The 24584-nt window shown below is 47.3% G+C and overlaps 1 protein-coding gene across 4 annotated transcripts in view; it reads left to right on the top strand.

Annotated features, from left to right (window-relative positions):
• The window catches only part of LOC121275859 (5'-AMP-activated protein kinase subunit gamma-2-like), a 408268-nt gene that overhangs the window by 200079 nt on the left and 183605 nt on the right, over positions 1 to 24584 (top strand). The window lies entirely within an intron of this gene.

Raw genomic sequence — 24584 nt, 5'->3', positions numbered from 1 at the left:
ACCAGTTTTCACATTTGTAATCGGGACATCAGTGGTGTAACAAAATGACACTCATTGCAAGTATTTTCTTCTTACAAAACCTGCAACAAAGCCACTGTGCACTAGGGGGAGTTCTTGCTTCAAGGTTGCACAATGTCATGACGATTTCTAATTGTCATCATGGGGCAAGATTTTTAAACCTGCAGTAGCAACTTGAACAGCATGTGAATCGTAAGGTTCCTTAACACACCAACTATAAAATAGTAATTGACTTCTGCATGCATGCGACTTGCACATTGAATTCACAGTAAGCTCGCTAGTTCTTGCCAAATGTCCAAAATACCAAAGCTTAAGGGGTTAAATGAAAGGAGGGCGCCAGATTGCATGTAATTGGTTTGCATTCTGTTGAATTCAGAAGGTTGTGGGATGATCTAATCGAAGTGTCTAAAATGGTGAGCAGGTTTGATAGGATAGATGAATGACATTATTTTATTATGATCCTTGTAGACACTGACATTTCTAGAAATAAATTCAAACTTCCAGTTAATAGCTGAAAGAATGGCACATTTTATGGCACAAAATTTCACATTTTAAGACCTTTACTGTAACAAATGGCTAAAATACTAAAGACTAAACATTACCTTTGTAGACAACTTATAATTTAACCCACAGAATGGAATACTCCTCATTTGTGGCACAACCAAAAAAAAACACTTCACAGGGTGTACTTTATACACTGTCCTTTACATAGACATTCAATTTCCCAGCATCAAACCAAGTGATTATTAGCTCCTGAGGAGTGAAATAAGGAAATAATTTTCACACAAAGGCTAGCGGAAATCTGTATAGCTCTTGCCCCCCAAAAAACTGTGGATGATGGATCAGTTGAACGTTTCAAGACTGAGATTGATAGATTTGCATTTGTTTAGGGTATTAAGATGTTTGGTAAGGCTATTAAGGCGAATGGAGCAAAAGTAAGTAGATTAAGTTGAGGCATTGGTCAGCCATGATGTAATTGAATGGTGGAGCAGGCTCTAGGGGCTAACTGATCTACCTGTGCTCCTTTACAGCTGTACCATTCTGCATAAATCTAATTCCTACCAGATAGTGAACATGTGCACTCCTGGCTTGGCTCGGAAAACCATAATCTTGACTCACTCGATACCCAGAAAGATCAAATGCAAACTTATTGAATGGTGAAATAACAGCCCATTTTCATGGAAGTGGAGTGGGGAGGGGGAGGAGGAGGAGGAGGGCATTGGAAAGTATCTGGTCATGATGCTCCAGTCATCGTGAGTGTGGGGGAAGCACACCTTCAGTTTAACAAGTCATCCAAAAAAATGACGCCTTAGACATTGCACTTCTCCCTCGGTGCCACCTCTGGGAGTGTTAATCTAGACTTTTCACTCAAGTGCCTGAAGTGGGGCATAAATCTTCTGAGTCAGAGGTGAGAGAGCTATCAACTGAACTACTGCTGGCACTGATGTTAATGGATCATTCATTCAGTAGATAAAGTGAAATGTACTGTATTACATTGTAAAATATAACCTTTGACGTTCTAATCAAAGTTTGTGTATGGTATTGAATCTCTGCATTGTCAATGGGAAAACTCTCCAGGCTAAAGTTCAGTTATGGTCAGTGAGTTACACGAAACCTGAGCTCGATATGTGTAGTGAACTCCAATTCTTTTGACGACTGCAGAACAGAATTTAAAATTGCTTTTATAGTTGCTGACGGCTCAGACTCACACAGGAGTGGGTCAATTTGTCAAAGCGCAGTGCGGACCATCACATTTTCCAATAAAAGTAAGATGACACAGTGAAAACAATTGTATAAAACTTCTCACCTTCAAGGTTACACAAAATTGGGTGCTGAAAGGAAGACTCGAGGCGTTTTGTAGCGAATGCGCGGAGGTCTCTTCCAATACCTGGGTCTGAGCATGTTTTATAACTACTGTTGCAGTTAAAGGAGAAGTCTCACTCTGCCCAATGGACAGATACTCCTAAGCATTAAACTGTTCTCATGTTTAATTTTTAAGGCTGTGTTCGAGCTATAAATTAGAAGGCATCATTTATAGGCTGACTGGATGTCACAGAGGAACCTCAACACCAAATGCTTGCTGAGTGTAGCTTGAAAAAGGAAACACTTGCGTTTATACAGTGCCTTTGATGCCTAGGTTTTTTTTTAGTTTTACATCGCTTGCACTTTGTTAATAGCCTTGGCGCATTTTAGCCTTCTCCCTCCCTCTCTCAGACTCATTTTTCTCCTGGTCACCACTTAAGGCTTCTTGTCAAATCTTTGTACAGTACCTTCTTCACTCCCTCGCCCCCTAGTCACTGCATCTTAACCCTCTTCTGCTTCCCAGATGGTACTTCTTTCCCTTACCTGTCAGCGGGTTTGGGGAAGGAGGTAGGGTTGGCACTTCAAATCCAGCGTGTGTCTTTCCCACCACCCACCCGCCCCCCCCCCAACCTGTCTGAAATTTTATGGGCATGGGGAGGTGGCAGGCGGAGATGATAGAGAGAGCCCGGCGGAGAAAGAAAAACACTCCACAGGATCCACATCCGATAATTACCTACAGACTGCCTGCCTGGCATAGGGCTGACTGAAGCCCTCAGTGGCTAATTAATGCCTACACCTCGCTGGCATTGCTACCGCAGGGAGAGGTCCAGGCCATGCGGGAAGCCCTGTAACTTTAGCGACCTGGGGTGGTGTTGGGCAGTGGCGGGGAGGGTGGGTATCCTCCTCTGCATGCCCTCCCCCCCACCCCACCCCAGGGGCTAATTGGAGGCACCGCCCTCCCATGAAAATCACCCTCCCCTTTAGCCCTCCTGCTGGCCTTGTCAGGTGGACATAAAGGATCCCGTGACACTATTTCGTAGAAGAGCCAGGGGAGTTATCCTCAGTGCCTTGGGCAATATTTATCCCTCTATCCACATCACTAAAGCAGGTCATCTGCCCATTATCACACTGTCCTTTGTGGGAGCTTGCTGTGTCCAAATTGGCTGCCATATTTCCTACGTTACGGCAGTGACGACACTTCAGAAAGAGCTTTGGGACAGCCTGAGGTTTTCAGTGTGCTACGTGTAAGTGCAAGCCCCTTATTCAAAAGGCTCCTTCTTGTTCTCTTCTAAGTGAAGACAACCCTGTTCATCATCTGGAGTGTTTGGGAGGGTTACAGTGGGTGACTGCTGAGGCCAACCTGCGCCCGGTAGGTTTTGCTGCAAATAGGACAGGACACTGCGGACGAATGAGTTTTGGACAAGTAGCTGGCTCAGGGTTTCCTCTGCTTGCATTTCCTCTCTGCCTTTGAAACGCACTTGCTTTTGAAGTAGGCCAAACTGTATTTTTTGGGGGAAATTACTCATTAATAAATAGAAGGAGCCTGAGGTCTCCACTGGGCACCGGCTACTGTATAACTCTACCACAGCAGCCGCCATTAGAGAACGGACTTGCATTTATATAGCTCCTGTCACAACCTCCAAAACATTCCAATTTGCTTTCCAACTAATGAGGTACATTTGAAGCGGATGTGGGGACATGCAGCAGCCAATTGGCCCTCAGCAATGTCCCACAACAGCAATGAGATTAATGACCGGGACATCTATCCAAGTTATGTTATTGGCCAAGATTCCACTGCTCTGCTTCAAAATAATGCCACGGGATCTTCTACACCCACTTGAGGGTGCAGGCGGGGCGCCTCGGTTTAAACCTCATCTGAAAGATTGCACCTCTGACAGGGCAGCATGCATTCAACCTTGTACTGATTACATCAGCATGGGATGGACGGAATTCTGCACTGTCAGGCCTCAGTCCAGGTTGTATATTCAAGTCTCTAGAGTGAGACTTCCTGACTCAGGTCCGCCACTTTGTATTTTTTGTGTAGCGAGTTGTGAGAGCATGTACTGTTCAGTCACAGGGACTAATTAGGATGGATATTGTTGTATCTTTTAAGTGAATAAATGTTTGAAGCAGAGGAGAGCAGGTTGGTGGAATTTTAGTCTTGCATGGCTATGGCATAGAATTGGTGCACATGTGATGGGCCAAAAGGCCTCCTTCAGTGCTGTAAATCTCTGCGGCTTTACTTTCCAGACAAAGTTGATGTTTGATTGTTATGTAGCACAGAAACAGGCTATTCATCCCAACTAATCCATGTCGCTGTTTATGCTCCGCAAGACTTTCGCCCCTCTCCCTACTTCATTGAACCCAATTAGCATATCCTTCTCCCTCCTGTTCTTACCTAGTTTCCCTTTAAATCCATCTATGCTATTCAACTCAACTACCCCATCTGGTCGTGAGTTCCACACTCTAAGCACTCCCTGGGTAAAGAAGCTTCTCCTGAATTCCCCATTCGGTTTATTAGTGACTAGTCTTCTTCAGACAGTGGCAGGGCAAGAAACTCCAATGTATCAAGGCAACTGCTGCCAACACTTCACTTGATTTGTTTATAAAGCTGGCTGTCGCTGTGGCAAATTTAAATGTATCCAAGCACCTGTGTAAATCTTTGTACATTAAAAAAACTTCCACAAAACTAGGAACTTGCGTATGAATTGTAGGTGTTGGCAACAATTGATTCTACATTATTCCACTGCGATTTATGGCATTCCCCTGGTCCCAAAAGAACTGAGGCCATTGTGTTTAATATGTGATCTATATCTATACTTATTCTTACAGCCTTCTGTCCCTTACTCTGCCAAACTAGTGAATTCCTTTTAAAGGAGTTGTCAGTACAGCATTTCATGTCAGCCTTGGCTTATTGGTAAACCCCAAAGGGCAGTATGATAATGACCAGGTGATCTGTTTCAGTAATGTTGGTTGAGGGCGGCCAGTTAAGCTCAGTTGGCTAGATGGCAAGTGTGGAGTTCAGAATAGCATGTGCTTCAATTTCCCCATTCCGGCTGAGTTCGATCAGGGGCCTGCCTCCTTGCCCTGCCCCATAGTGAAATCATGGCATAAGCCATGGTTCGGCAACCCTCGTATGTTCAAGGATTCTACCTGAAGAAGAAGAATGATGGCTGGGGGATGAATACTGATCTGTTCTTCCCTGAATGATGCCAGTTTTACATCCGCATGAGAAGATTGAGATCTTGTCCAAAATGCGGCACCTCTGAGACTGCAGCAGTCCCTCAGTATTGGCACGGAGGTGTCAGCTGAGGTTTTGTGCTCAAGTCCCTGAAGTGGGATTTGAGTCCACTGCCTCCTGATGGAGAAGTGAAATTGTTACCCACTGAGCCACAACTGGCACGCATTAAATTCAGACAGATTTTTTCTTTTAATTAAAGGGTGACCAGTATCATGACTAAGATGGCTGAACATGTGCTCCCTTCTTATTCTATATTCTTGCATATATTAAATCATCTTCTCATCAAAGAAGAAAAATAGACAAATAAGCAAAGAAATGTTGCTTGAAAAGGAAGCACCTATTGAAGAACTAACACTGGCATGGGTATGATGGACATCTTTCTGTGTTGTTATAGCTGCAATTTCATAAGGTCACGACATTGGTGATGCCACGGAAAGATTTGCTAAGAGCTTTTAGTATACCCATTGTAATTTTTGGTGTGGTTGTTAGAGCATTTTTTTATTCATTCATGGGATGTGGGCGTCGCTGGCAAGGCCAGCATATATTGCCCGTCCCTGACTGATCTTGTTCAGGGAGCATTTAAGAGTCAACCACATTGCTGTGGGTCTGGAGTCACGTGTAGGCCAGACCAGGCAAGGACAGCAGATTTTCTTCCCTAAAGGACATCAGTGAACCAGATGGGTTTTTATAACAATCGACAATGGGTTCATGGTGTTCATCAGACTTTTAATTCCAGATTTTTATTGAATTCAAATTCCACCATCTGCCGTGGCGGGATTCGAACCCGGGTTCCCAGAGCACTACTCTGGGTCTCTGGATTACTAGTCCAGCAACAATACCACTACGCCATTGCCTCCCTGCAACAAACATGAATTATGCAAATTTTCCTCACTCTAAATTAGCGAGCTTGGGTGATGTTTCTGCCTGGTTCCGAACTGGGGACCTTTTTGTGTGTGAGGCGGATGTGATTACCACTGTACTACCAGAAACGTTGTTGGACTATGTACATATCTTAGTGACAGCGAAGAAATGATAGGTTTGAGATTTCCTGAAACACAATAGAAATTGTACTTGAGCACACAGGTGTAATTTAAATTGAGCAAATGTCAGCTGATCCTTCCAGATCTTTCCATCTATGAAGTTCACAACATTTGGTTTTCTTCCGTTAATTTACAGCAGTAACAGCCTCCCTCAAACACAGTGTTCACTGTAATCAACCTTGTGTTGGCTCAGTTCACATGTTACACGTTACACATGCCAAGAATTCCTGCTGTCTGCCAAGGAGACAGCATTGCACAAGTTGAAAAAGTTGGAATGGTATTGGTTGGAGAGGTGGGTGTGGCAGAGCGTCATGAGGTACGGAATGGCTAAATCAGCTGATAACAATTATGCTGCATGAATCTTCCATGGCCGTGAGTCATGGGCACGCTTAAAGGTCACTTTCCACAGTTGCTCAGTGCCTAGGGCTCCAGCTTGTTAGTTGTAAGGGCAAGTAACAGCTGTTGCCGATGGAGGCTGCTGCATTGGTCTTAAGGTTGGTTGAGCAACTCTGTGCAGCTCCGTGCAAGGCTGTCCATCTTGTCCCAGTTTGTGCTGAGGTATGATTCCCTGGCCAACAGTTTTCCCCCAGTACCTTGTCCAATTAAGCTGGGGCACTGAATATTTATAGTCTAAAAGACCAAGAAGGGTGTTCCATACAACCTGGATGCATTCGTCGTCTGAGCGAGTGTTTCATTGCATCATTTATCAGAGAGACAGTAAAGAGGTGGCTAGTCTAGCATTTCAGGTGGATGCAAAAGATCACCTGGCTCTATTTGAAGAAAAACATGGAGTCCTGCGGATGCTGTGGCCAATATCCACCTTTCCACGAACAATACCAAAAAAAATTAACTATTTATTCATCTCGTTGCTGTTTGTGGAATCTTGCAGTGCAACTTGACTGCCACATTTACCAACAGACCAGTGATTACAACCAAACAGTAATTTATTGACCATGAAACAATTTGGGATGTGAGAGGCATTAACAAAGTGTTTTTTCATATGTGAATGGAAGCGACTATCTGAAATGCATGAGGCATTGATGTTGCTCAGATTGTTCACAACATTAAGGTAACTTTGTTTTCTGTTTTATTCATTCATGGGACACAGGCTTTGCTGGAAAGACCAGCATTTGTCACCCATCCCTAATTGCCCTTGAGAAGGTGGTGGTGAGCCGCCTTCTTGAACCGCTGCAGTCCATGTGGTGTAGGTACACCCACAGTGCTGTTAGGGAGGGAGTTCCAGGTTTTTGACCCAGCGACAGTGAAGGGACGGTGTTATTTACTGCATAAGATTAGTGATATTGTTTTCTGTGTTCGGTTAGCTACTGGGAGATTTTGTTAATAATACTGGTGTCACTTGTAAAAATGCATAAGTAAATGCTCTCTTATTTCAAATTTATAAAGAGGTTGAATCCCTTAAAATAAGCCTTTTGTAAAGTGGTGTTGTGAACCCTGGATCCAGTGACAGAACATTTGCGATTATTGTTGTAATGCCCCTTCTTTCATTAGAGTGCCTTCCACAATGTGGAAAGTAAGATAAGCCTAATAATTCACTTAGTCTGCTCTTTCCGACAAACAATTTGCACTTTCATGGTCTCCGCCCACCCTATTAAACCCTGGATTGGACGTTAATGGCCATAAATTAAATTTTCAAACAAGGAAAACAAAATAAATTTTTTGCCTGGCCTCTGACGGTAATTAGGCAAATATTCCAGGATATCACGTTAACTCAGAAACTCAATGGGCAGAATTGTCTGGCTGACGTGGTGGAGTCTGCACGTCAGCGCTTAAAATGTCGAGCGAGCATCCCGACGTCAGCGTGCGGCATTGCGATGTTTCAGTCGGCGGGTGCACACACAGCAGCGGGACACGCGCCCACCGTTAATTAAAGGCCTCGTTAAGGCCCTTAACTTGCCAATCAACGAGAATTTTGAGAGGCCCGTGCGAACTTCGGCTCGGCGTACGTGCCCAACGGGCAGGTGGGTAACTGATTTTTTATTAAAACTCATTCACTGGCAGGATGTGTGGGCTCAGAGGGGTTGTTCATTTTTTCATGAAGTATTTAATGCAGAAAGTGTTTTAAACTTGCCTGTGTGATTGTTAGCAGTTCACATCGATTTCCAAGAGCCTTCTCTGTACTTTGAAACCAGTCTGCAGACAGGAATCTTTATCGGGCCTGCAGCTTTCCGGAGGCCTCCATTTAGCCTGGGGGTATGGGTTCTGACATCTTCACTGGAGGCAGCTCCTCTGAGGAGGAAGGGAGGGATAGTATAAGGAGGAGGCCAGGAGTGGACAATCAGCCTCCGTGGGAGCCACCTTTGCATGTCCGGGCGCAGGCACCAGGGGCACAGGGCCAAGAGGTTGTCCAAGGTGGAAGGGGCCACAGAAGACGCCACTATCCTCCTGCCAGGGTATACAGGCGGCGAAGCAGTTACCTTAATGTGACTGAAGTGCAGTGCCGAAGGAGGCTCAATCTCTCAAGGGAGACAGTCAACTATACCGGCCAGATGATTGGCCCTGGGATCTCCCCTAACTGTGTGGGTGGACACCCCATGCCAGCAGCTCTGAAGCTCACAGTTGCCCTCAACTTCTATGCCTCTGGCTCCTTCCAGGGGTCGGTGGGTGGTCTTTGCGGTGTCTCCCAATCAGCTGTCCACACTTGTGTCAAGCAGGTTACAGACGCTCTGTTCAGACGGCCATTGACCTTCATCCATTACTGCTGGGACCAGGCCAGCCAGACATGGCCAGCCAGAGGCTTCGCAGCCATTGCTGGCTTCCCCGTGTCCAGGGTGCTATAGACTGTACACATGTGGCCATCAAGGCGCCAGCAGGTGAGCCCGGTGCCTTCGTCAACAGGAAGGGCTTCCACTCCATGAACGTGCAGATAGTGTGTGATCACAGGATGCAGATTCTGCAAGTTTGTGCAAGGTACCCAGGCAGCTCCCACGATGCCTACATCCTCAGACACTCCCAGGTGCCGGGGCTTTTCAGTGCTCTAGCCCGGCTGGATGGTTGGCTGAGGGGTGACAAGGGCTTCTGTGGCTCATGACGCCTCTCCACCATCCAAGAACAGAAGCTGAGGAGCGCTACAATAGGAGCCACGGCTCCACAAGGGCTGTGGTGGAGAGAGCCATTGGTCTTCTCAAGATGCGCTTCTGTTGCCTGGACCACTCAGGGGATGCACTCCAGTACCCCACAGATCGCGTCTCTGTATAGTGGTAGCATGCTGCGCCCTGCACAATCTTGCGCTGGAAAGGGGGGGGAACGCAGTTGACGATGAAGACCTTGACGCAGTGGTTGAGGCTAAACATGATGAATCCAGCAGTGGCTCAGGGGATGAGGAAGCACAGGGTGATGATGAGGGGCAGCACGCCGAACTGCTACTACACCAAGGAGGCAGGGACATCCGGGACAATTTAATCCAACAAACCTTCAGCTAGCTCCACACGCATCGATCAGCAGGGCCAGCATTGCCTGGCGCTTCCACACATGGCACTTAGGTGACTAAAACCTCCAGGAATACATCCAACCACAGTTGACAACCCTAGCCGCTGCTGAAACAATACTGAAATAAATTGAATATGAAATATATTTAACAGCAAGAGCATAGTCGATGGAATCAAAAATTGATCACATTTAGGAAAAGGACTCTGCCGTGCAGTTTCACTTCAAGAGTTAAGATTTGCATGCCCTGTTTGAACTGTTGTGTTTGGCTTCAAATAGAACTGACCTTAGTGACCTGTAAAGGCCCACAGAAAATGCAGCACATAAAAGTAGATATCCCTTGCCCCAACAAATGTACGTAAAGACTAGATGCCTTAATCAATTTAGAAATACTAGACACTCCCGTAGTTGTGGTAGAAATTCTTCTCCCTGCCCAAATCCATGGGTTCTATAAAATATAGAAGCAGAGCAGGCCACGGACAGAGAAAGACTAGATAGTCCGTCGAGCCTCACTTACTCTCTCATGTGTCTCCTGCACATCATGATTCCTGCCGCTGCCCCACCCCCAACCCTTCAATGTCTCATCAATTGTCTGCACAATCTTCTCGAAGAGATTGACGGAATAAAAACCTTTGGCTGATTTAGAGGAAAAAACCTCCAGGAAATGCCACTGTAACAGCTTCTAAAGATTAGGATAGGGGCAGGTATGAAAGGATGGGTTCCCCATTATTGCAGTGCAAAGAGGTCTTGTGGCACAGTGGGTGATGTCCCTGCCTGTGAACCAGAAGTTCCAGGTTGGGGTCCCACTCTGGGACTTGATGGCCAAGGAAGGTGCGTTCACAATGCGGGCAAACAGTCTGAGGGTCAACCTGCAAAGCCTTTCAGCACGTTCCAATGGCAGGGGGTATGTGCGGGAGAGATCCCTGGTCAGCGATGTGATAAAAGAAAGTTGGAGCTTCTACCATCGCTATCCATAGCTCCAGACTACAACGTATGTGTAAAAGTGCATGTTGCCTCGGCACCTCAGGCTCCCTGAGTGCACTGTAACACAGCACATGAACTGCAGTGGTTCGAGAAGGCAGCTGACCGCCAAGGGCAATTAGAGATGGGCAATAAATGCTGGCCTAGCCAGCATTGCCCGCATCCTGTGAATGAGTAATAAAAACCCACCGCTACAGTGCAAAGGCTAGATGCTTTCCCATCAGTGTGGCAATGGTGGGATTCTACCCTGGTCCAACCAAACGATCAAACAGTCTGTGTGACAGATCTAAGATCTGATACTTCGGATTCCTCTCCCCTGGTAGCTCAGTTATTACTTGTTGTTTAAATGGCTGACTCATAGATACTACATACATTTATTTTACAATTACATGCTTCATTAATATATTACTGTACTTCCAACATAAAATTCTGCTGTTGTAATAATGTTGCTTTAATGATTTTTTTTTTTTGATTTTGTATAGGTCCTATGTAAGCTGTCTAACCTTGTGCTGCAAATTAAAAATTGTTTCCCTTTGTCAGTCCTGTAAGGTTGTGGTGTAGATCAACGGATATTTTTAATCCCCGGTGGGCCTTTATCTCTAAAATCTTATCTTGTCTGGACTGGATGTGTAATGTAGAGAAGAAGCTAAGCAGCATGTTTTCTGCATTATAACAGTGACAGAGGTACTTCATTGGCTGTAAAGCCCTTTGCGAGGTCCTGTTTTCATGATAGATGCTATATAAATGCAAATCTTGCTGCTTTCTTGGTATCTCAGGTCAAACAAAAGCCGACTGAAAATACTGTATCACCCAGTGAGTTCAGGGCAGCATGGGACATACAGCATACAGGGCAGAACCATGTTGAAACATCGAGTGTCTCGCCTCCAGGCTGCAGAGCCGGAGAGAGGTCGGCACTGCCCCTTTTCGGGAAGGCCTGCCAAACCACGTCAAGCAGACACTGATGAGGCCAGCAGCAGGCCTTCCCCTGGAACAAGCCCCAGGGGCGGAAGTCTCGCTTACCAGGAGCTGCCAGTCAATCAGACACCACTCAGCAGTGTCACTGGGAGGGCCCTGGCTGCCACCAGCCGGTCACAGCCCAACCCAGGCCACTGGTAAGTAATGTGGTGGGGCGGGGGGAGCTCGCTGGGTGGGAGTGATGGGGGAGAGGGGAAAATGTAAGAAAATACTAAAAAAGGAAATCAGGAAGGCAAAAAGAAGACATGAGGTTGCCTTGGCAGATAATGCGAAGGTAAACCCGAAGGGGTTCTACAAGTATATTAAGAGTAAAAGGATAGTAAGGGACACAATTGGTCCCCTTGAAGATCAGAGTGGTCGTCTATGTGTGGAGCCTCACGAGATGGGGGAGACATTAAACAGTTTTTTTGCATCAGTATTTACTCAGGAAACTGGCATAGTGTATAAGGAAGGAAGGGAAACAAGCAGTAGCTTCATGGAACATATAGAGATTAAAGAGGAGGAGATACTTGCTGCCTTACAGTGAATAAAGGTAGATAAATCCCCGGGCCTGACATGACATTCCCTCGGACCTTGAGGGAGACTAGTGTAGAAATTGCAAGGGCCCTGGCAGAAATATTTACAATGTCCTTAGCCACGGGTGAGGTGCCGGAGGATTGGAGGGTAGCTCGTTGTTCCGTTGTTTAAAAAAGGCTCCAAAAGTAAACCAGGTAATTACAGGCCAGTGAGTCTGACATCAGTAATAGGTAAATTATTGGAAGGTGTTCTGAGAGATCGGATATACAATTATTTGGACAGCCAAGGGCTGATTAAGGATAGTCAGCATGGCTTTGTGCGTGGTAGGTCGTGTTTACCGAACCTTGTAGAGTTTCTCGAGGAGGTTACCAAGAAAGTAGATGAAGGAAAGGCTGTGGATGTTTTCTACATGGACTTTAGTAAGGCCTTTGACAAGATCCCACATGGGAGGTTAGTTCAGAAGGTTCAGACACTTGGTATCCATGGAGAGGTTGTAAACTGGATTTGAAATTGGCTGTGTGGGAGAAGACAGAGAATGGTCGTGGATGATTGCTTCTCAGATTGGAGGTCTGTGACTAATGGTATGCCTCAGGGATCTGTGCTGGGATCATTGTTGTTTGTTGTCTATATCAATGATTTGGATGATAATGTGGTGAATTGGATCAGCAAGTTTGCTGATGACACTAAGATTGGAGGCATTGTGGACAGCGAGGAAGGCTTTCAAAGCTTGCAGAGAGATCTGGACTAACAGGAAAAATGGGCCAGAAAATGGCAGATGGAATTTAATGTGGAAAAATGTGAGGTGTTACATTTTGGAAGGTCAAACCAAGATAGGACATACACAGTAAATGGTAGGGCACTGAGGGGTGCGGAGGAACAAAGGGATCTGGGAGTTCAGATACATAGTTCCCTGAAAGTGGCGTCATAGGTGGACAAGGTTGTAAAGAAAGCTTTTGGCATGCTGGCCTTCATAAATCAAAGTATTGAGTATAGGAGTTGGGATGTTGTGGTGAGGTTGTATAAGACATTGGTGAGGCCAACTTTGGAGTATTGTGTGCAGTTCTGGTCGCCTCACTACAGGAATGATATCAGTACGATTGAGAGAGTGCAGAGAAGATTTACTAGGATGTTGCCGGGTCTTCAGGAGTTGAATTACAGGGAAGGATTAAACAGGTTAGCACTTTATTCCTTGGAGCGTAGAAGAATGAGGGGAGATATGATAGAAGTTTACAAAATTATGAGGGGTATAGACAGAGTAAATGTGAGTAGGCTCTTTCCACTTAGATTAGGAGAAATAAACACGAGAGGACATGGCTTTAGGGTGAAAGGGGAAAGGTTTAGGGGGAACATTAGGGGGAACTTCTTCACTCAGAGGGTGGTGAGTGTGTGGAATGAGCTACCATCTAACGTGGTAAATGCGGGCTCACTCTTAAGTTTTAAGAATAAATTGGATAGATACATGGATGGGAGAGGTCTGGAGGATTATGAACTAGGTGCAGGTCAATGGGACTAACTGAATAATATTTTGGCACAGATTAGAAAGGCCGAATGGCCTGTTTTCTATGCTGTAGTGTTCTATGGGTTATGGAGATTGGAAGCAAGGAGAGGATGGTGGCTCTCAATGGGCCCCCCTTCCTGATGTTGAGTCCTTTGATCAGGCACTGAGTGTCTTTGATCAAAGGAACCCCCACACCACCGAAGGCGACAAGTTGGCACATGATTTTAGCATTGCGCATGCCACATGCCGATAGGCCCACCTACAGGTGAGTTAATACCAGCAGCAGTGGAAAGAGGCCCTTAAAGGCCTCAATTGGCAGTGGAGCTGGAAGGTCAACATGGGTCTTACCACACAGAACTTAGTTCTGGTGGAAGCAGGAAGGCAGCGTGGTTCTGCTCCACCACCATCTCATCTAATTAAATGCCTTTCCCATCTCCAAGCTCACCCACAGAGAGAGCAGAAGATCCCATACACACTATCTGTTTAAACGGAGTCCCTGTACACTACAGCAAACGGAACACATACCAAAACTACAAGTTCACCCAATAAAAGCAGGATTATTTCTCCAGCAAAATGCAGCGAGTGGCAGATAATTACATAATGCAAATTGTGTGTGGAAAAATCTGCCCATTTAGGGCAGAATCTCCTGCTCTCGCTGGTAGGCGAGTTTGGAGGCGGGAAGGGCATGTAATTAGGTGGGTTGGTGGCGTACCAGAATCCCACCGCCTTCCCACCTCCACCAGGATTAAGCTCTGGGTGGGAAGGCCCATGGTCAACCTTCTTGCCCCGCCGCTAATTGAGGCTCTTAAGTGGCCAATTAATGACCACTTACAGGCCTCATCCCACCGCCTTGTGGCAGGTGGGCCTGTTGCCGTGTGGCATGCACAGCAGCAAAAACACTGCCACCAGCTTGTCACCTCTGGGGGAAAGAGGGGTCCCTCAATCAAAGGGACTCAGTGCCTGATTGAGGGACTTGACATCAGCAAGGGGGGGTCCTCTGAGAGGCACCCCCCTGCCCTTGTTGCCAACTCTTTGATACCCCTCTCCCTGCAACTCCCCCGTCCCACAGACCATCTCCCCCAACCCCACATTACCGACCTGTGGCCTGGGTTGCTCTGTGATCCTGGGACTTCTGTGCCCATCATTCCAGCAGCAGCCACGGCTTCCCCAGTGGCACTGCTGAGCAGAAGAGCTGCTGGCAGCTCCTCAATAAGTGAGACGACCGCCCCCGAGGCCTTGGTTCCAGGGGAAGGCCCATCACTGGCCTCACCACTGCCTGATTGGCTTGTGGTGTGGGGGGCCTTCCCGAAAAGAGGTAGCACGGGTAACTCACCAGCTCTCCAGCCAGCGAGACTCCTGATGCCTCAGCAAGATTCTCCCCATGGTCTTCAGGAGGACTTAATGAGGGATTTACCAAACATCTCCATTGTGACTTATGCTGTCGCTATATGCAGTTAACAAAAGGAACAACTAATAGATACATTTGTAACTCTTGGATATCACAGTGCAATGTGAGATTATGATGATTTCCCAGTAGAGCTACAATAACACTGCTGCTTGGTGTGGAGCTTACCTTAGTAATTTGAAAGGTGAGCTGGCACTAAAGGGATGGAAGTTAGAGGCAGGAGAGGAAGGAGAGAGAGAATGCAGTCGCAACTATGTGTTGGGCAACAAAGGGTGACAGGAGTCAGACATATGATGGGAGCCAGAAGCATAAGCAACTTTAATTCCCATTAACCCATTTAGTTCGGTCTCTTTTTCTTTTCATTCCTCATAGAATAGTATAGCACAGAAGGAGGCCATTTGGCACCTCATGCCTGTGCTGGCCCTTTGAATGAGCTATCCAATTAATCCCACTCCCCTGCTCTTTCCCCATAGCCCTACAATATATTCAAATCAGTTGTTCTTCCATGTCGTAAAGCGAGGCTCTGTCTGCTCCCTCAAGTGGATGTAAAAGATCCCAAGGTGGAAGAAGGGCAGAGGGGTTACCCTGGTCAAAATGTATCCCTCAATCAACATCATAAAGAAACACATGAGCTGGTAATTATCTCATTGCTCTTTGTGAGAGCTAACTGTGCGCAATTTTCGGCTGCAGAGGTTTCGTAAGTTACCACAGTAACTATGCTTAAAATGTAATTGGCTGTAAAGCTCTTTAGAAGATCCTAAATTCATGAACAATGCCGTTTTTTCCCTCCTTTAATACTGGAGCAAAAACTTATTATAAATGTCAGTCATTCTTTTAGTCTATTATATAAGTTTCCTTCTTAGTCCCTCAGTAGGTTACATCCTTCCTTGATGTTCCTGGTACATCTAATCATTGCTGTTTGCTATCTGCCAACAATTTTGCATACAGTTTTTTAGCCCTTTTAATCTTCATTCTCACTCCTCTTCTGTGCTATTGTTATTTCTCCCAAGTTTCCTTCTGTACTACTAACTTTTCATGTTATCATTCGAGTGGACCTTTCCTCAGACATTTTTGTTATCCTAAGGCAAGATGGACACCAGGATACTATTTCATAAAGGGAAAGTTTTCCATTTTTTAAAATTATTTCATGGGATGTGGGCATCACTGGCAAAGGCCAGCATTTGTTGCCCATCCTTAATTACCCTCGAACTGAATGGCTTTCTCAGCCAGTTTCAGAGGGCAGTTAAGAGTCAACCACATTGCTGTGAGTCTGGAGTCACATGTAGACCAGACCAGGTAAGGACGGCAGATTCCCTTCCCTAAGGGACGTGAGTGAACCAGAGGGGTTTTTTATGACAGTTGATGATAGTTGTCATGGTCACCATTATTGAGACTGGCTTTTATATTCCAGTTTTTATTAGCTGAATTCAGTTTCTGCCAGCTGCTGTGGTGGGATTTGAACCTGTGTCCCCGGAGCATTGGCCTGGGCCTCTGGATTACTAGTCCAGTGACATTACCACTGCTTCACCGAAGCGGTGCTGGGAGATTGGGGTGGACTAGGAACTTGATTCCACTGGAAGTCTATCCCAGTTACACTAGCCGTTAAACTTCTGGGAAGGATGGCTGTGATGGAATTCTCCTGCATATCGATGGCCATGTCTGGGGCAGTTGTCCTGTCCTCCTCCCCGCCTCCTAGCCCCCTCCCCACCACCATGGGAAACTCTGAGAGCCTTAACAAAGATCCCAAGCGCTCACAAAGGGGAATATAAGAACTAGGAGCAGGAGTAGGCAATTTAGCCCCTCCAGCCTGCCCCGCCATTCATTATGATCATGGCTGATCTCATTTTGGCCTCATCTCCAATTTCCCGCCCATTACTAATTAAAAATCTGTCTGTCTCCTTAAATTTATTCAGCGTTCCAGCATCCACTGCCCTCTGAGGTAGTGAATTCCACAGATTCACAACCCTTTGAAAAAAGTAATTCCTCCTCATCTCTGATTTAAATCTACCAACCCTTAGCCTAAAACTATGGCCTCTCATTCTAGAATGCCCCAGAAGGGGAAACATTTGCTCCACGTCTACTTTGTCTATCCCCTTTAGCATCTTATATACCTCAACTACCAATCCCTTCAGTCACTTGGGTGTGTGCCACTGAAACACAATGTGCCCAACCCAATCATACTGACAACCCAGTTCCCTCAATGCGGAATGGTGTGTAAGAACGACTTGCACAACTTCAGAACCTTTGCCACTGATTTTAGACTATTTTTACACAGGGACTTTAAAATCAGCACGAAAATTAATGTTGGGCCCCAATCTGACACTGGAGTGCAGTGAAGTGGGACTACCTGGTATAAGGCATCTTGATTTGCTTTGGTTTGCAGTCTATTTGGGCCTGAATGCTTGACTTGCACCACATATGTTTGGTTTCAGAGTGGAGCAGGAACCACTTTGAGCCAACCCTAAACTTGCGTGAAGTGTGAATTTGTCCTTAGTGTGTTTATGAGATTTCCTTTGCTTTACTCTTTTCATTCCATTCTGTTTGTTCTTTCTTCCTCTCTTGACAGTCTTAGCTCTCACCCTGGCAACCTTTTTCTTAAGAAGCCAATCTAAAGATCAAGTCCTGACAGAGCATCACCACTCATCCCATCCTCACCCAGTATCCAACCCTGTGTCACTGGACAGCAATCCAGGCAAGAGCCCTGGTATTCTTTTTCCCCTTAACTAGCCTGAGCTAGAAGAGTGTACTGAGACAGAGTAATACCCCAGCTTCTGCCAAATGAAATACTCCAATTCAGTACTGAACACAAATCACATCTGGGTCCGTCAAGCTCTATAAAGCTCTGTACCACACCAGGACAAGGGCAGTAGACAGATGGGAACACCACCACCTGGAAGTTCCCTTCCAAGTCACTCACCATCCTGACTTGGAAATGTATCGCCATTCCTTCACTGTCACTGGATGGGCAATAAATGCTAGCTCAGCCAGCAAAGCCCACATCCCGTGAAGGAGTAAAAGAAGGTTGAGGCATTTATCTATTAAGGTATCAGAGGAGCTTGTTTCTATTTGTACCTTCAATTCCTGCTGCTAAATTTCCCCATCCATGCTTTAGTTATCTCCAAACTCAACTATTCTAATACTCCTCTTGGTGGTATCCCATCTCTCTACCTCTGGAAACGTGAATGCATCCAAAACTTTGCTGTTGGTATCGTAACTCTCTTCAATCCCATTGACTCATTTATCCATCGCCCCACCCTGCTCACTGACCTACATTGGCTCCCGGTTTGGCAATTAAAAATTCTCACCTTTTGTTTTCAATCTTTCCATGGACATGGAAATCCTATCTCTGCAATCTCCTCCAGCCCTACAATATGACAAGATCTCTGCACTCCTCCAGTTCTGGCTCACTGCGTAACCCTCATTGTAATTGCTCCACTATTGGTTGCCATGCCTTCAGCCGTCTCTGCCCTAGGCACTGGAATCTCTTCCCTAAACCTCTCTCTCCTCCTCTAAGATGCTGCTTAAAACGTATCCCTTTGTACAAGCACCAAAACCAAAGCAAGATATTGCGGTTGCTAGAAAACTGAAATAAAAACAGTAAAATGCCGGAAAAACTCAGCAGGATTGGCAGCATCAGTGGAGAGAGAAACAGAGTTAATGTTTCGAGCCCAATATGACCCTTTTTCGGAACTGCGGACTTCAGATGGACTCAAAATGTTAACTCTGTTTATCGCTCCACACACGCTGCTGAGTTTTTCTGGCATTCTCTGTTTTTATTCCTTTGCGCAAGCATTTGGTCACCTGTCTTACTATTTCCTTATGTAGCTTGGAGTCAATCTTTCTCCAGTTGTGCTGCGATGATGGTCCTTGTGATGTTTTTTAAAATTTAATCATTCATGGGATGTGAGCATCACTGGCTAGACCAGTATTTATTGCCCATCCCTAATTGCACTTGAGTAGGTGGCGGTGAGACACCTTCTCGAACCTCTGCAGTCCATGTGGTGTAGGAACACCCCCAGCATTGTTAGGAAGGGAGTTCTAGGATTTTGACCCAGAGACAGTGAAGGAATGGTGAACCAGTTTCAGGTCAGGCTTGGAGGGGAACTTGCAGGTGGTGGTGATGTTCCCATGCATCTGCTGCCCTCGCCCTTCTAGGTGGTAGAGATCACAAGTTTGTAGGCTGCTTTCGAAGGAGACTTGGTGACTTGCCATAGTGGATCTTCATGATGGAACACACTGCTGCCACTGTGCATCAATGGTCGATGGGGTACCAATCAAGCAGGCTGCTTTGTCCTGGATGGTGTCCAGCTTCTTGAGTGTTGTTGGAGTTGCACTCATCCAAGCAAGTGGAGGGTTTTCCATCACACTCCTAACTCATGCCTTTTGATGTCGGACAGGCTGTCAGGAGGTGAGTTACTCATCTCAGGATTCCCAGTCTCTGACCTACTCTTGTCACCATAGCATTTATATGGCTGGTCCAGTTCAGTTCCTGGTCAATGGTAAGCCCCCAGGATGTTGGTAGTGTGGGGATTCAGCGATGGTAATGCCATTGAATGTCATGGTGATGATTAGATTCTCTCTTATTGGAGATGGTCATTACCTGGCACTTGTGTGGCATGAATGTTACATGCCACTTGTTAGCCCAAGCCTGGATATTGTCCAGGTCTTGCTACATTTGGACATGGACTGCTTCAGTATCTGAAGAGTTGCAAATGGTGCTGAACATTGCGCAATCATCAGTGAACATCAGCGAACACTGCTGACCTTACTATGGAAGAAAGTTCATTGATGATGCAACTGAAGATGGTTGGGCCTCGGACACTACCCTGAGGATCTCCTGCAGTGATGTTACTGGGCTGAGATGATTGACCTGCAACAACCACAATCAGCTGCCTTTGTGCTAATTATGACTAAAGCCAGAATAGAGTTTTCCACCTGATTCCCATTGACTCCAGTTTTGCTGGGGCTCCTTGCTGCCACACTCAGTCAAGTACAGACTTGATGTCAAGGTCATTCACTCTCACCTCACCTTGGGACTTCAGCTCTTTTGTCCATGTTTGAACCAAGGGTGTAATGAGGTCAGAAGCTGAGTGACCCTGGTGGATCCCAAACTGAACGTTAGTGAGCAGGTTATTGCTAAGCCAGTGCCACTTGATAGCACTGTCGACAGCCCCTTCCATTACTTTACTGATGATCGAGAGTAGACTGATGGGGCGGTAATTGGCTGGGCTGGATTTGTCCTGCTTTTTATGTACAGGACATACCTGGGTAATTTCCCACATAGCCGGGTAGATGCCAGTGTTGTAGCTGTACTGGAACAGCTTGGCTAGGGGCGCAGCAAGTTCTGGAGCACAAGCGTTTAGTACTATTGCCGGAATATTGTCAGGGCCCATAACCTTTGCAGTATCCAGTGCCTTCAGCCGTTTCTTGATACCATGTGTAATGAATTGAATTGGTTGAAGACTGGCATCTGTGTTGCTGGACACCTCCGGAGGAGGCCAAGATGGATCATCCACTCAGCATTTCTGGCTGAAGATGGCTGCAAATGTTTCAGCATTGTCTTTTGCACTGATATGCTGGGTTCCCCCATCCTTGAGGATGGGGATATTTGTGGAGGCTCCTCCTCCAGTTAGTTGCTTAATTGTCCACCACCATTCATGACTGGATGTGGCAGGACTGCAGAGTTTAGTTCTGATCCATTGGTTTGGGATCACTTAACTCTGTCTATCGCATGCTACATCTGCCAATTGGCATGCAAGTAGTCCTATGTTCTAGCTTCACCAGGTTGATACCTCATTTTTAGGTATACCTGGTGCTGCTCCTGTCATGTCCCCTGCACTCTTCATTGCACCAGGGTTGATCTCCTGGCTTGGTGGTAATGGTAGAGTGGGGTATTTGCTGGGCCATGAAGCTATAGATTGTAGAGGATACAATTCTGCTGCTTCTGATGGCCCACAGCACCTCATGGATGCCCAGCTTTGAGTTGCTAGATCTGTTTGAAATCTATCCCATCTAGCACGGTGGTAGTGCCAGAAAACGCTATGGGCAAAATTGTCCCAGATTTATACTAAGTGCAGTAGTGGGTGGGAAAAAGAATGTTTTATCCGCCAGCCCACAATGGTGGCTTTTATGCTATGTTGTCCCAATCTCGCCTCATTAATCCTGCATTCCTGGGTGCAGAGACACACACCTCAGTGGGACCAAGCTTTAGAGTAGCCTTGGGGTCACAATCGGGTGAGCACGTCTCACTCTCTGTTCCACAGCACCCACCTTCGACGTTTCTTCACACCGGGCACCATATTTAAAGTGCAGCCACGTGTACATCTCTTGGTGCTGCCAGCCCAGGACTGCTGCACAGAAGACATGGCCTGGAAAGGCAAGAAGATGACAGCCCCTCGATTCAGTGATGCACCCCTGGAGCACCTTCTGGACACCATGGAGGCCCACTGTGATGTCCTCTATCCCTGCTCTGGCCACAGGAGGGGCAGCAACATCACCAACCCAGCTTGGGAGGCAGTGGCAGCTGTGGTCGGTGCCAATGCCCTGCAAAAGAGGACAGCCACTAGTGCCGAAAGAGGATGAATGATCTCTTCCATTCCACCAGGGTAAGTCACTCTCAACTCACGCACTCACAAACCTGTCGGACATCTGCAGGGATCTCACTCATTGCCAGTTCAAGGCACATTACCATTCGCTCTCTCACACACACCTTCATTGTCTTCATCCTGTCCATGGGACCACTCACTACTCACATATGCTAGGCATTGCTTATCATCTGGCCTGGCAGGCATCCTGCTTACACTCTCCATCTGTATTCATGTAGGACAAGCTGGCACCCAACAAAAGGCAGATGTCACAGACTGGTGGAGGCATTCCTGAAGTCAAGGTCCTCATGGACTTTGAAAAGTTCTGGAATGTTCCTGTGCAGATGGTGAGGTCGGCAGTGCTGTACCGTGAGGATCCAGCAGTGCAACATCCATGCTCTGAGTGATGTGTCCTGTTTCATAGGCCACTGCAATGCACCAATTACCCCTCCTTGCTTTCGTCGGCATATCTGGGAAACAGCCGAAGGAGTCCATGACCAAGATCCTCAAATCAAGCCCCAAATCTCAGAAGAGGAATCTGCTGAAACTCTCACTGAAGACCAATCACAGTGCTCACCCACATCTTTCACCAGTGCAGAGGCACACACCTCTGATGGACCAAGTTTATAATAGTCTCGGGGTCACAATCTGGTGAGCACATCGCATTTTCTGATCCACAGCATGTGGCAGCAGGGACTTCCCAGGTTTCCGTCACTCAGAGGGCTGCTGGAGACCAGAAATTTGCTGAGTCTGAGTCAGATGTTGAGCCTCTGGACTCAGTTATGTCACGGTTGCTGGAGCTGCAAAGGCAAGCTCGGGAACATCAGGAAGGGATGTCTGCTGTACTTCTCAGGTTGCAAGGCATGATGGAGGAGTCTGTCCACTTTCAGGCTGAGGTGAGAGCACCGGCATGCCAATGCACCAAGGTCAACAGTGGTAGGTCGGTGGCCTACATGGAAGTCCAGGACAATCCTCCTGCACTGCTGCGTGGGCTGAACTCCATCGCTGACGCCATAGTTAGCCTCCAACTGTGTGTAAGTGAGAGGGGTGCAGGACAGCTGCATCTCAATTCTAGCTTCCCCTTCTCTTCAAGAAGTCAGCCAGGGGCCCTCGGGCATCCACAGGGAGGAAGATCAGCAGGTGCATACCTTGGGGCCATCCACCCAGGTGACTCCAGGAGTGTCCAGCCCATTGGAATCTCCTCTTCCTGTGCCCCCCAGCACCTCCAGCTCCACAGGCTGAGGAAGGTGCCACTGCCACACAGCAGGAGTCCAAAAGCAGGCCAGAGCCCTCCAGGTCTCGACCGTCCAGAGGATGCCAGCCATGGTCATCACAGGCAGGGCATAGCGGACAGCAGGCTACCTCCGTCTCCGCTGTGGAAGTTGGGCGAGCACCAAAACTTAGCGGCAGGTGTAGGTAAATTGAGAAGATGTAACTCTTTCGAGTACAAACACGTTTCCAGCTGTTCCTATTCAGATGAAGTTACATTGTTTCATAGTTTGCCTTTGTGAGATTTGAACTCTTGATCTTGGGGTTCCAAACCCAGTACCATAACCAATTGGCTATTTAGGCCAAGCTGGGCATGGGTGTTAATCACTTGTACATAATGCTCACTTTGTTACTAAACTCCCAAGAATGTCTCCTTGCCTATGGCTCCTTGTTATGGTGAGCAGTGTACATGTCACTCAGATGTGAAACCTTGGTCCCTGCGCAAGATAAAAGCAAGTGACTCAGTCCAGGGCTCCTTCCATGTTGTTTGTGCAACCTTCCCAGCAAACTGATGGTGCGCTTTCACGGTCACTGGTCACAACAGCCGTGCCTGCACCTCAATGGGGCTTACTATTGCTGACAGAATGTCCTGGGCTGGCAGCACAGAGTTCCATCGTTCTCCCTGTGTGCTCCCAGTACCTTTGAGGTGCGGCTTACCCCCATCTGTGCCCAGTGACACTGCGGTCCTGAAGGTTTCAGCTCACGAAGGATGCCATAGGATCGGGAGAAGTTAAAGTTTCCCTATGGCATCTATGGTGTCTCCTCACTGTATGTCGTATTATCCTCTACAAATCTAGCAGCTTTGAGGGCCTCCCGAGTGCACCTGTCTCGTCTGGCCAGTGTGATGACCTCACTGCCGTCAACCTCGCCTTTGAGGACGTCTTCACCCTCATTCCCGTCAATGCCCTCCTCAGAGGAGGAGATGTGCAGCTCCTCCATCCCCTCCTTAGCCAGCTCCTCTCCCCATTGCAGCGCCAGCAGAGCACTGCAACTCGTGACACACTCTGCAGACTATATTGCAGGATCCACCAGACTGGTCCAGGCACTGGAACCTCATTTTCAACAATCCGATGGTTTACTCCACCAAGGTGCGAGTTGCAGCATGAGCCTCTTTGTACCTTCTCTCGGCTGCGCTCTGAGGCCGCTACACGGGTGTCATCAGCTACGTCCTCTGCGTGCTGCCTTTGCACCCCACCCACCAACTCGCCTCAACTGCAGTGCAACCCTTGCCCCCCCAACTCACCTCAACTGCAGTGCAGCCCTTGCGCCCCCATCTTGCCTGAACTGCAGTGCAGCCCTTGCCCCCCAACTCGCCTCAACTGTGGTGAAGCCTTTGCCCCCTCCTCAATTTGCCTCAACCACAGTGTAGCCCTTGTCCCTGCCATCTCACCTGAATTGCAGTATAGTCCTTGCTTCCCCCAAACTCGCCTCAAACTCAGTGCAGCTCTTGCCCTAGCGCCCCGACTCGCCTCAACCTCAGTGCAGCCCTTCCCCAGCCAGCCGGGAAAATGAAACTTGCCTGTGCCTTTGTCTGAACGTGTGGTGCCTCAGACTTGAGGTCCAGCGGGCGACCCTCGTGAGCACTGCGCAACGTTACTGTGCACCCACCTCCGAGTTCCCTTCAGAGTGCAGCTCGCCAGGTACGCGCCTTATAGTGCTATTGCACGGCAACATGCTTGGGTAATCCAGCATTGGGGAGAGTTGGGGGGCGGTGGGCGGGGGGGGGGGGGGGGTAGTGGAGGATGATTGCGGTGAACTGGGCTTATGGTGATGTGCTTACACTGTGCCGCGGCGGGAAACACAGAATGCC

Source organism: Carcharodon carcharias, chromosome 3 (assembly GCF_017639515.1).
Source record: "Carcharodon carcharias isolate sCarCar2 chromosome 3, sCarCar2.pri, whole genome shotgun sequence".
In the NCBI taxonomy this organism is placed as follows: Eukaryota; Metazoa; Chordata; class Chondrichthyes; order Lamniformes; family Lamnidae; genus Carcharodon; species Carcharodon carcharias.
This window is presented reverse-complemented; position numbering and strand designations above follow the sequence as displayed.